This window comes from Balaenoptera ricei, chromosome 6 (assembly GCF_028023285.1).
Source record: "Balaenoptera ricei isolate mBalRic1 chromosome 6, mBalRic1.hap2, whole genome shotgun sequence".
Taxonomy (NCBI): Eukaryota; Metazoa; Chordata; class Mammalia; order Artiodactyla; family Balaenopteridae; genus Balaenoptera; species Balaenoptera ricei.
The window spans coordinates 26,293,005-26,302,959 of record NC_082644.1 but is presented as its reverse complement, the minus strand read 5'-3'; positions in this window follow the sequence as shown (position 1 = coordinate 26,302,959).

The window sequence follows — 9,955 nt, the reverse complement described above, 5'->3', positions numbered from 1 at the left end:
TGGTACATGTCTCTTTTTGAATTACAGTTTTCTCAGGGTATGTGCCCAGTAGTGGGATTGCTGGGTCATAGGGTAGTTCTATTTTTAGTTTTTTAAGGAACCTCCATACTGTTCTCCATAGTGGCTGTATCAACTTACATTCCCACCAACAGTGCAGGACAGTTCCCTTTTCTCCACACCCTCTCCAGCATTTATTGTTTGTAGATTTTTTGATGATGGGCATTCTGACCCATGTGAGGTGATACCTCATTGTGGTTTTGATTTGCATTTCTCTAATGACTAGTGATGTTGAGCATCCTTTCATGTGTTTGTTGGCCATCTGTATGTCTTCTTTGGAGAAATGTCTATTTAGGTCTTCTGCCCATATTTGCATTGGGTTGTTTGTTTTTTTTTTATGTTGAGCTGCATGAGCTGCTTGTATATTTTGAAGATTAACCCTTTGTCAGTTGCTTCATTTGCAAATAATTTCTCCCATTCTGAGGGTTGTCTTTTTGTCTTATTTATGGTTTCCTTTGCTGTGCATAAGCTTTTAAGTTTCATTAGGTCCCATTTGTTTATTTTTGTTTTTATTTCCATTTCTCTAGGAGGTGAGTCAGAAAGGATCTTGCTGTGATTTATGTAAAAGAGTGTTCTGCCTATGTTTTCCTCCTAGAGTTTTATAGTGTCTGGCCTTACATTTAGTTCTTTAATCCACTTTGAGTTTATTTTTGTGTATGATGTTAGAGGGAATGCTCTAATTTCATTCTTTTACATGTAGCTGTCCCATTTTCCCAGCACCACTTATTGAAGAGGCTGTCTTTTCTCCATTGTATATTCTTGCCTCCTTTATCAAAGATAAGGTGACCATATGTGCGTGGGTTTATCTCTGGGCTTTCTATCCTGTCCCATTGATCTATATTTCTGTTTTTGTGCCAGTACCATACTGTCTTGATTACTGTAGCTTTGTAGTATAGTTTGAAGTCAGGAAGCCTGATTCTTCCAGCTCCATTTTTCTTTCTCCAGATTGCTTTGGCTATTCGGGGACTTTTGTGTTTCCATACAAATTGTAAAAAATTTTGTTCTAGTTCTGTGAAAAATGCCATTGGTAGTTGATAGGGATTGCATTGAATCTGTAGACTTCTTTGGGTAGTATAGTCATTTTCCAATATTGATTCTTCCAATCCAAGAACATGGTATATCTCTCCATCTGTTTGTATCATCTGATTTCTTTCATCAGAGTCTTACAGTTTCCCGCATACAGGTCTTTTGTCTCCTTAGCTAGATTTATTCCTAGGTATTTTATTCTTTTTGTTGCAGTGGTAAATGGGAGTGTTTCCTTAATTTCTCTTTCAGATTTTTCATCGATAGTGTATAGGAATGCAAGAGATTTCAGTGCATTAATTTTGTATCCTGCTACATTACCAGATTCATTGATTAGCTCTGGTAGCTTTCTGGTAGCATCTTTAGGATACTCTATGTATAATATCATGTCATCTGCGAACAGTGACAGTTTTACTTTTTTCTGATTTGTATTCCTTTTATTTCTTTTCCTTCTCTGATTGCTGTGGCTAAAACTTGCAAAACTATGCTGAATAATGGTGGTGAGAGTGGGCAACCTTGTCTTGTTCCTGATCTTAGAGGAAATGCTTTCAGTTTTTCACCATTGACAATGATGTTGGCTGTGAGTTTGTCATATATGGCCTTTATTAATTTGAGGTAGGTTCCCTCTATGCCCACTTTCTGGAGAGTTTTTATCATAAATGGGTGTTGAATTTTGTCAAAAGCTTTTTCTGCATGTGTTGAAATTATCATATGTTTTTTCTTCTTCAATTTGTTAATATGGTGGATCACATTGACTGATTTGCATATATTGAAGAATCCTTGCATTCCTGGGATAAACCCCACTTGATCATGGTGTATGATCTTTTTAATGTGTTGTTAGATTTTGTTCACCAGTATTTTGTTGAGGATTTTTGCATCTATGGTCATCAGTGCTATTGTCCTGTGGTTTTCCTTTTTTGTGACATCTTTGTCTGGCTTTGATATCAGGGTGATGGTGGCTTTGTAGAATGAGTTTGGTAGTGTTCCTACCTCTGCTATATTTTGGAAGAGTTTGAGAAGGATAGTTAGCTCTTCTCTAAACGTTTGATAGAATTCACCTGTGAAGCCATCTGGTCCTGGGCTTTTGTTTTTTGGAAGGTTTTTAATCACAGTCTCAATTTCAGTGCTTGTGATTGGTCTGTTCAAATTTTCTATTTCTGCCTGGTTCAGTCTTGGAAGGTTGTGCTTTTCTAAGAATTTGTCCATTTCTTCCAGGTTGCCCATTTTATTGGCATAGTGTTGCCCGTAGTAATCTCCCATGATTCTTTGTATTTCTGCAGTGTCAGTTGTTACTTCTCCTTTTCCATTTCTAATTCTGTAGATTTGAGTCTTCTCCCTTTTTTTTCTTGATGAGTCCGGCTAATGGTTTATCAATTTTGTTTATCTTCTCAAAGAACCAGATTTTAGTTTTATTGATCTTTGCTATTGTTTCCTTCATTTCTTTTTCATTTGTTTCTGATCTGATCTTATGATTTCTTTCCTTCTGCTAACTTTGGGGTTTTTTTGTTCTTCTTGCTCTAATTGGTTTAGGTGGAAGGTTAGGTTGTTTATTTGAGATATTTCTGGTTCTTGAGGTAGGACTGTATTGCTATAAACTTCCCTCTTAGAACTGCTTTTGCTGAATCCCATAGGTTTTGGGTTGTCGTGTTTTCATTGTCATTTATTTCTAGGTATTTTTTGACTTCCTCTTTGATTTCTTCACTGACCTCTTGGTTATTTAGTAACATATTGTTCAGCCTCTATGTGGTTGTATTTTTTTACAGTTTTTTTTCCCTGTAATTGGTATCTAGTCTCGTAGCATTGTGGTCAGGAATTTTCAATTTTCTTAAATTTACCAAGGCTTGACTTGTGACCCAAGATACAGTGTATCGTGGACAGTGTTCCATGAGCACTTGAGAGGAAAGTGTATTCTGTTGTTTTGGGATGGAATGTCCTATAAATATCAGTTAAGTCCATCTGGTCTAATGTATCATTTAAAGCTTGTGTTTCCTTATTTATTTTCATTTTGGATGATCTGTCCATTGGTGAAAGTGGGGTGTTAAAGTCCCCTACTATGATTGTGTTACTGTCAATTTCCCCTTTTATGGCTGTTAGCATTTGCCTTATGTATTGAGGTGCTCCTATGTTGGGTGCATATTTACAATTGTTATATCTTCTTCTTGGATTGATCCCGTGATCATTAGGTAGTGTCCTTCTTTTTCTCTTGTTATAGTCCTTATTTTAAAGGCTACTTTGTCTGTTATGAGTATTGCTACTCCAGCTTTCTTTGGATTTCCATTTGCATGAATATCTTTTTCCATCCCCTCACTTTCAGTCTGTATGTGTCCCTAGGTCTGAAGTGGGTCTCTTGTAGACAGCATATATACAGGTCTTGTTTTTGTATCCATTCAGCCAGTCTGTGTCTTTTGATTGGAGCATTTAATCCATGTACATTTAAGGTAATTATCGATATGTATGTTCTATTACCATTTTCTTAATTGTTTTGGCTTTGTTTTTGTATGTCTTTTCCTTCTCTTGTGTTTCTTGCTTAGAGAAGTTCCTTTAGCATTTGTTGTAAAACTGGTTTGGTGGTGTTGAATTCTCTTAACTTTTGCTTGTCTGTAAATATTTTAACTTCTCTATTGAATCTGAATGAGATCCTTGCTGGGTAGAGTAATCTTGGTTGTAGGTTTTTCCCTTTCATCACTTTAAATATGGCCTGCCACTCCCTTCTGGCTTGCAGTTTCTGCTGATAGGTCAGCTGTTAACCTTATGGGGATTCCCTTGTATGTTGTTTGTTGCTTTTCCCTTGCTGCTTTTAATATTTTTTCTTTGTGTTTAATTTTTGATAGTTTGATTAATATGTGTCTTGGCGTGTTTCTCCTTGGATTTATCCTGTATGGGACTCTCTGTGCTTCCTGGACTTGATTGACTATGTCCTTTCCCATATTAGGAAAGTTTTCAACTATAATCTCTTCAAATATTTCCTCAGTCCCTTTCTTTTTCTCTTCTTCTGGGACCCCTATAATTCAAATGCTGGTGCATTTAATGTTGTCCCAGACGTCTCTGAGGCTGTCCTCAATTCTTTTCATTCTTTTTTCTTTATTCTGCTCTGTGGCAGTTATTTTCACTATTTTACCTTCCAGGTCATTTATCCGTTCTTCTGCCTCAGTTATTCTGCTATTGATTCCTTCTAGAGAATTTTTAATTTCATTTATTCTGTTGTTCATCATTGTTTGTTTGCTCTTTAGTTCTTCTACATCCTTGTTAAACATTTCTTGTATTTTCTCCATTCTACTTCCGAGATATTGATCATGTTTACTATCATTACTCTGAATCCTTTTTTAGGTAGACTGCTTATTTCCTCTTCATTTGTTTGGTCTGGTGGGTTTTTACCTTTCTCCTTCATCTGCTGCATATTTCTCTGTCTTCTCATTTTGTTTAACTTGCTGTGTTTGGTTCCCCTTTTCACAGGCTGTAAGTTTGTAGTTCCCTTTTTTTTTTTTTTTTTGACGTCTACCCCAGTGAGTGAGGTTTGTTCAGTGGCTTGTGTAGGCTTCCTGGTGGAGGGGGCTGGTGCCTGTGCTCTGGTGGGTTGGGCTGAATGTTGTCCTTCTGGTGGTTGGGGCTGCATCCGGTGGTGTGTTTTGGGGTGTCTGTGAACTTAGTATGACTTCCAGCAGCCTCTCTGCTAATAGGTGAAGTTGTGTTCCTGTCTTGCTAGTTGTTTGGCATGGGGTATCCAGCACTGGAGCTTGCTGGCTGTTGGGTGGAGCTGGGTCTTAGTGTTGAGATAGAGATCTCTGTAAAAGCTCTCACTGATTGATATTACTTGGGGCTAGGAGATCTCTGGTGGTCCAGTGTCCTGGACTCGGCTCTTCCACCTCAGAGGCTCAGGCCCGACACCTGGCCAGAGGACAAAGACCCTGCCAGCCACATGGCTCAGAAGAAAAGAAAGAAAGAAAGAAAAAACCGAACAGATATAATCCCAAACAAAATGGTAAAAGCAAAGCTAAACAGACAAAAATCACACAAAGAAACACACACACACACTCATAAAAAGAGAAAACAAACAAACAAACAAAAAAAACCCAGACAGAACCCTAGGACAAATGGTAAAAGCAAACCTAAACAGACAAAGTCACACAAAGAAACATACACATACACACTCACAAAAAGAGAAAAAGGGAAAAATATAATAATAATAATAAATTTTTTAAATAAGGAAGAGAGCAACCAAACCAATAAACAAACCCAGCAGTGATAACAAGCACTAAAAACTGAACTAAGATAAACATAAAACCAAAAACAAATCAGATGCAGAAAGCAAACCCCAAGTCTACAGTTGCTCCCAAAGTCCACCGCCTCAATTTTGGGAACATTCGTTGTCTATTCAAGTATTGCACAGATGCAAGGTTTATCAAGTTGATTGTGGGGATTTAATCTGCTGCTCCTGAGGCTGCTGGGAGAAATTTCCCTTTCTCTTCTTTTTTGCACAGCTCCTGGGGTTCAGCTTTGGTTTTAGCCCTGCCTCTGAGTGTAAGTTGCCCTCAGGCATCTTTTCCCCACCCAGACAGGAGGGGGTTAAAGCAGCAGCTGATTGAGGCTCTCTTGCTCACTCAGGCTGGGGAGAGGGAGGGGTATGGTAGTCATAATTGGAATGCAGGGTGAGCCTGCAGTGGCAGAGGCTGGCATGACATTGCAACAGCCTGAGGTGCTCCGTATGTTTTCCCAGGGAAGTTGTCCCTGGATCATGCACATCTCTGGAGTTCACCTAGGCAGTGCTCTGCCTGCTGTGGGCACACCGAACAGGAATCCCCTCTCCTCACGCACCTCAAAACAATAGTCTCTTGCCTCTCTGGCAGGTCCAGACTTTTTTCTTGACTCCCTCCTGTCTAGCCCCCTTCAGGCTATCTTCACACAGCCAATCCGGTCCTCTCCTTGGAATCTGACCTCTAAGGTGCAAGTCTCAGTTCCCAGCCCCCACCCACCCCAGCGGGTGAGCAGACAAGTGTCTCAGGTTGGTGAGTGCTGGTCAGCACCGATCCTCTGTGCGGGAATCTCTCTGCTTTGTCCTCTGCAGCCCTGTTGCTGCACTCTCCTCCGTGGCTCCGAATCATTCCCCCGCCATCCACCCCCCGTCCCCGCCAGTGAAGGGGCTCCATAGTGTGTGGAAACTTTTCCTCCTTCACAGCTCCCTCCCAGAGGTGCGGGTCCTATCCCTATTCTATTATCTCTGTTTATTCTTTTTTCTCTTGTCCTACCCAGGTACGTGGGGATTTTCTTGCCTTTTGGGAAGTCTGAAGTCTTCTGCCAGCATTCAGTAGGTGTTCTGTAGGAGTTGTTCCACATGTAGATGTATTTTTGATGTATTTGTGGGGAGTAATGTAATCTCCACGTCTTATTCCTCCACCTTCTTGAAGGTGTCTCAGCACTCCTAAGATAGTTTCTTACTTTTTAATTCTTTTTTTTTGCTGCATCAGGTCTTAGTTGTGGCACGCGGGCTTCTCTCTAGTTGTGGCATGAGGGTTTTCTCTCTCTAGTTGTGGTGTGCAGGCTCCAGAGCACGTAGGCTCTGTAGTTGTGGCATGCAGTCTCTGTAGATGTGGTGCATGGGCTTAGTTGCAGGATGTGGGATCTTAGTTCTCCAACAGGGATCAAACCCGCCTCCCCTGCATTGGAAGGTGGATTCTTTACCACTGGACCACTGGGGAAGTCCCTAATTGTTGTAAGAGTATAGAAACATTCCTTCATTGGTAGTGTTAAATGTGTAAATTTTAGCTTTCATGTGAAACCTTTTAAAACAATTTTCTGAAAATGTTGAAAAGCTACTAGCCAGGATCACGTTTTCCTTTTTAAAAATTTAAGTGCATATGTAGAGTTAGGAAGCTATTGTACATTTATGATTTAATACAATAAATGAAAAAATGCCTCTTGAATTCCAGCCAAAATAGAATTAGCCCCCTTCCTCCCAGGTTCTTCCTCTTACCACTAAAAAACTCTGGACATAAGACAACAAAAAAGCATAGGCAGAATCTGAATGTGGAAGGAAGAAGGAAGACTGTGAATGGGCCATGGGATTTGAGGATCCAGACAGTAGTGGATTCTCTATGTTTCTGCTGCCTCTTATATATACTGGACAGGGTGCTGAAGAAGCCTCCAACCAGGAACAGCCCAACAGGCATGGATTAAAAAAAAACCCTCCAAGAGCAAGAAAATGTTGTTCTCCCTAGCCAAAAGACCAGGAAAAGATTTGGCTACCATCAGATAACCTTTTCCACAATACTCACCCTACTCTACCCAAACACCAGTGAAAAAAACCTCATCCTGCTCCATAGTTTCATAGAGCCAAGCAGAGAGCTGATCTTCCACCTTATCATCCCCCACTCTGCAAGTAGCCCTCCAAGTCCAAATGGTGTCAGTAGGCTGATGGAGAGTTGATCTTCCAACCTCCACTATGTGGAAACATTCAATGCACCAATTCCCCCCACTTTCTTACCCTTACCCCTAGAGTAGTGTCAGTGGAGTCCTACAGCAATTTGAACCTCCTCCCCACCTGGCAGTAACAAAACTTAATGAGAAGATTCAATATGAGACTAGTCACACTACACTAATATCACCACCACCACCCCTCCACCCAATCAGCAAGGCCCACACCCATATCCAGCATCCAGACTGAACAAAGCAATGCAATTATGACCCAGTGAGCATTCCACTCTCCCTCACGCCCCCCCCCCACTGGTGTCAGCAGAGCCCAAGAGGGAGCTAAACCTCCACCCCCACCTGCCATCAATGAGATTGAACAGTCAGAATGAAGCACAGCTAGTAAGCAATTCACTCACCCTAACCTCCCATGAAGAGGACCCCTTGGGAACTGGAACCATCACCCTAGGTGGCATTATTAAGGCAGAACAAGGTGGTGCTGGGGAGGGTAGTCATCACTCTGCTTCACTCCTCTCCTGGTACCAGGGGGCCAAGTGGGAAGGTGAGTTTCCCTTACCCTGTGATTAATGAGGTAAAGTAAGGTGGTAGGTGGTGGGACTAACTAGCACTTTGCTTGCCCCCCTTTCTCCAGGTGTCAGTGGTGCCAGCCAAGAGCTGAGCTAACACTTTCACTCAGAGGCAATAAGTAGATATGAGTTGGTGACCCCCTTTGGCTAGAAAGGTGTCAGCAGGGAAAAGGGGGAGCTGAACTTTTACCTATCCGTTGCAATGGCACAATGTAAGTGCTCCATTTTTGCCAGGATAGTGTTTCTGGGGCCCAGTGGGAAGCTGAACAGCTACACTCAGCTGGTCCTCATTCTAAACCCCAACTCCTAAAAGAAAAAGAAGGTAGTATCCAGAGTCTCTAATCTAATATCAATTACCCAAAATGGCAAGATAACCAAACCCCAGAATGAATCAGATAATGGAATTTATGACAAGAATTTTAAAGCAGAGATTATAAAAATGCTTTAACAAGCAAGTACAAAGTCTTTTGAAAAAAAAGAAAAAATAGAAAATCTAAGTTATGAGGTAATTTATTTTTAAAAAACAAATGAAAATTATATAACTGAAAAATATAATAACCAATACATGCACACACACACAAGAAAATGTTTGACTGAATGAGCTTGCTAGAGTCTTCATCTGCACCATCAGCTCTCCTGGGTCTTAAACCTGCTGGCCCCCACTGCAGATTTTGGACTTTCCAGCTTCCATAATTGCACGAGCCAATTTCTCATGATAAATCTCAATAGCTCTCCCTCCCTCCCTCCCTCTCCCTCTCCTCCCTCTCCATTTCCCTCTCCCTTTCCCCCTCTCTCGATAGATAGGTAGATAGATACATACATAGATAGATAGATTCCTCTCCTATTGATTCTGTTTCTCTGGAGAACCCTGACTAATACAGTATGGTATATGGATTATATCCCCATAAAGCTGTTATGAAATAAGTGATAGAACTGGTAGAGGTAAAAGAGGGTAGAATCAGTGAAATAGAGGGCAGATCAACAGAATTTACCCAATGTGAGCAATGGGAAGAAAATAGACTAAAGCAAAGAACAGTCTCAGGAAACTATAAGAAAACAAAAGAACTTTTTCATATTCATGTATTAAAATTCCCAAAGAGAGTCTGACTAGAAAGTATTTGAAGAAATTTCCAAGAATTTGACTATGTTCACGTTATCTATTTTATGTTATTGATTTAGAGTTTGATTGAGTTGTAGTCAGAAAACTTACTCTGTATTTCAATTATTTTGAATTTGCTAGAATATTATCTACCTTGATATATTTCTGTGAGTACTTTTTTTAAGTACAGGAAGTCCCCTTCATATGAATGAGTTCCATTCCGAGAGTGCGTTCGTAAGTCCAATTTGTTCATAAGTCCAACAAAGTTAGCCTAGGTACCCAACTAACACAATTGGCTACATATTACTGTACTGTAATAGGTTTATAATACTTTTCACACAAAAAATAAAACATTTTAAATCTTACAGTATAGTAAGATTAAAAGTACAGTAGTAATAAGAGCTGGCATAAAGGGGCTGGCATCAAGTGAACAGGCAAGAAGATTTAATGACTGGAGGAGGGAGAGGAGGTGGGAGATGGTAGAACAGAAGGATCATCAGCAATAGGAGATGGAGGGCAAGCTGCAATTTCACTCACACCCGACATTGATGGAACGCATGTTTGTATCTTTGAAAATTCGCAACTTGAAGGTTCATATGTAGGGGACTTACCTTATGTATTCTTCGGCTGTTGGATAGAGTGTTCTGTAAATGATGATTAGGCCTTGCTGGTTGATGATTTTCTGTATGTCAATTGCTGAGAGATAGGTGTGAAGCATCCAACAATAATTGTGCATTAGTCTACTTCTCCTTTTACCTCCATCAGTTGTTTCACACACCCCCCACAC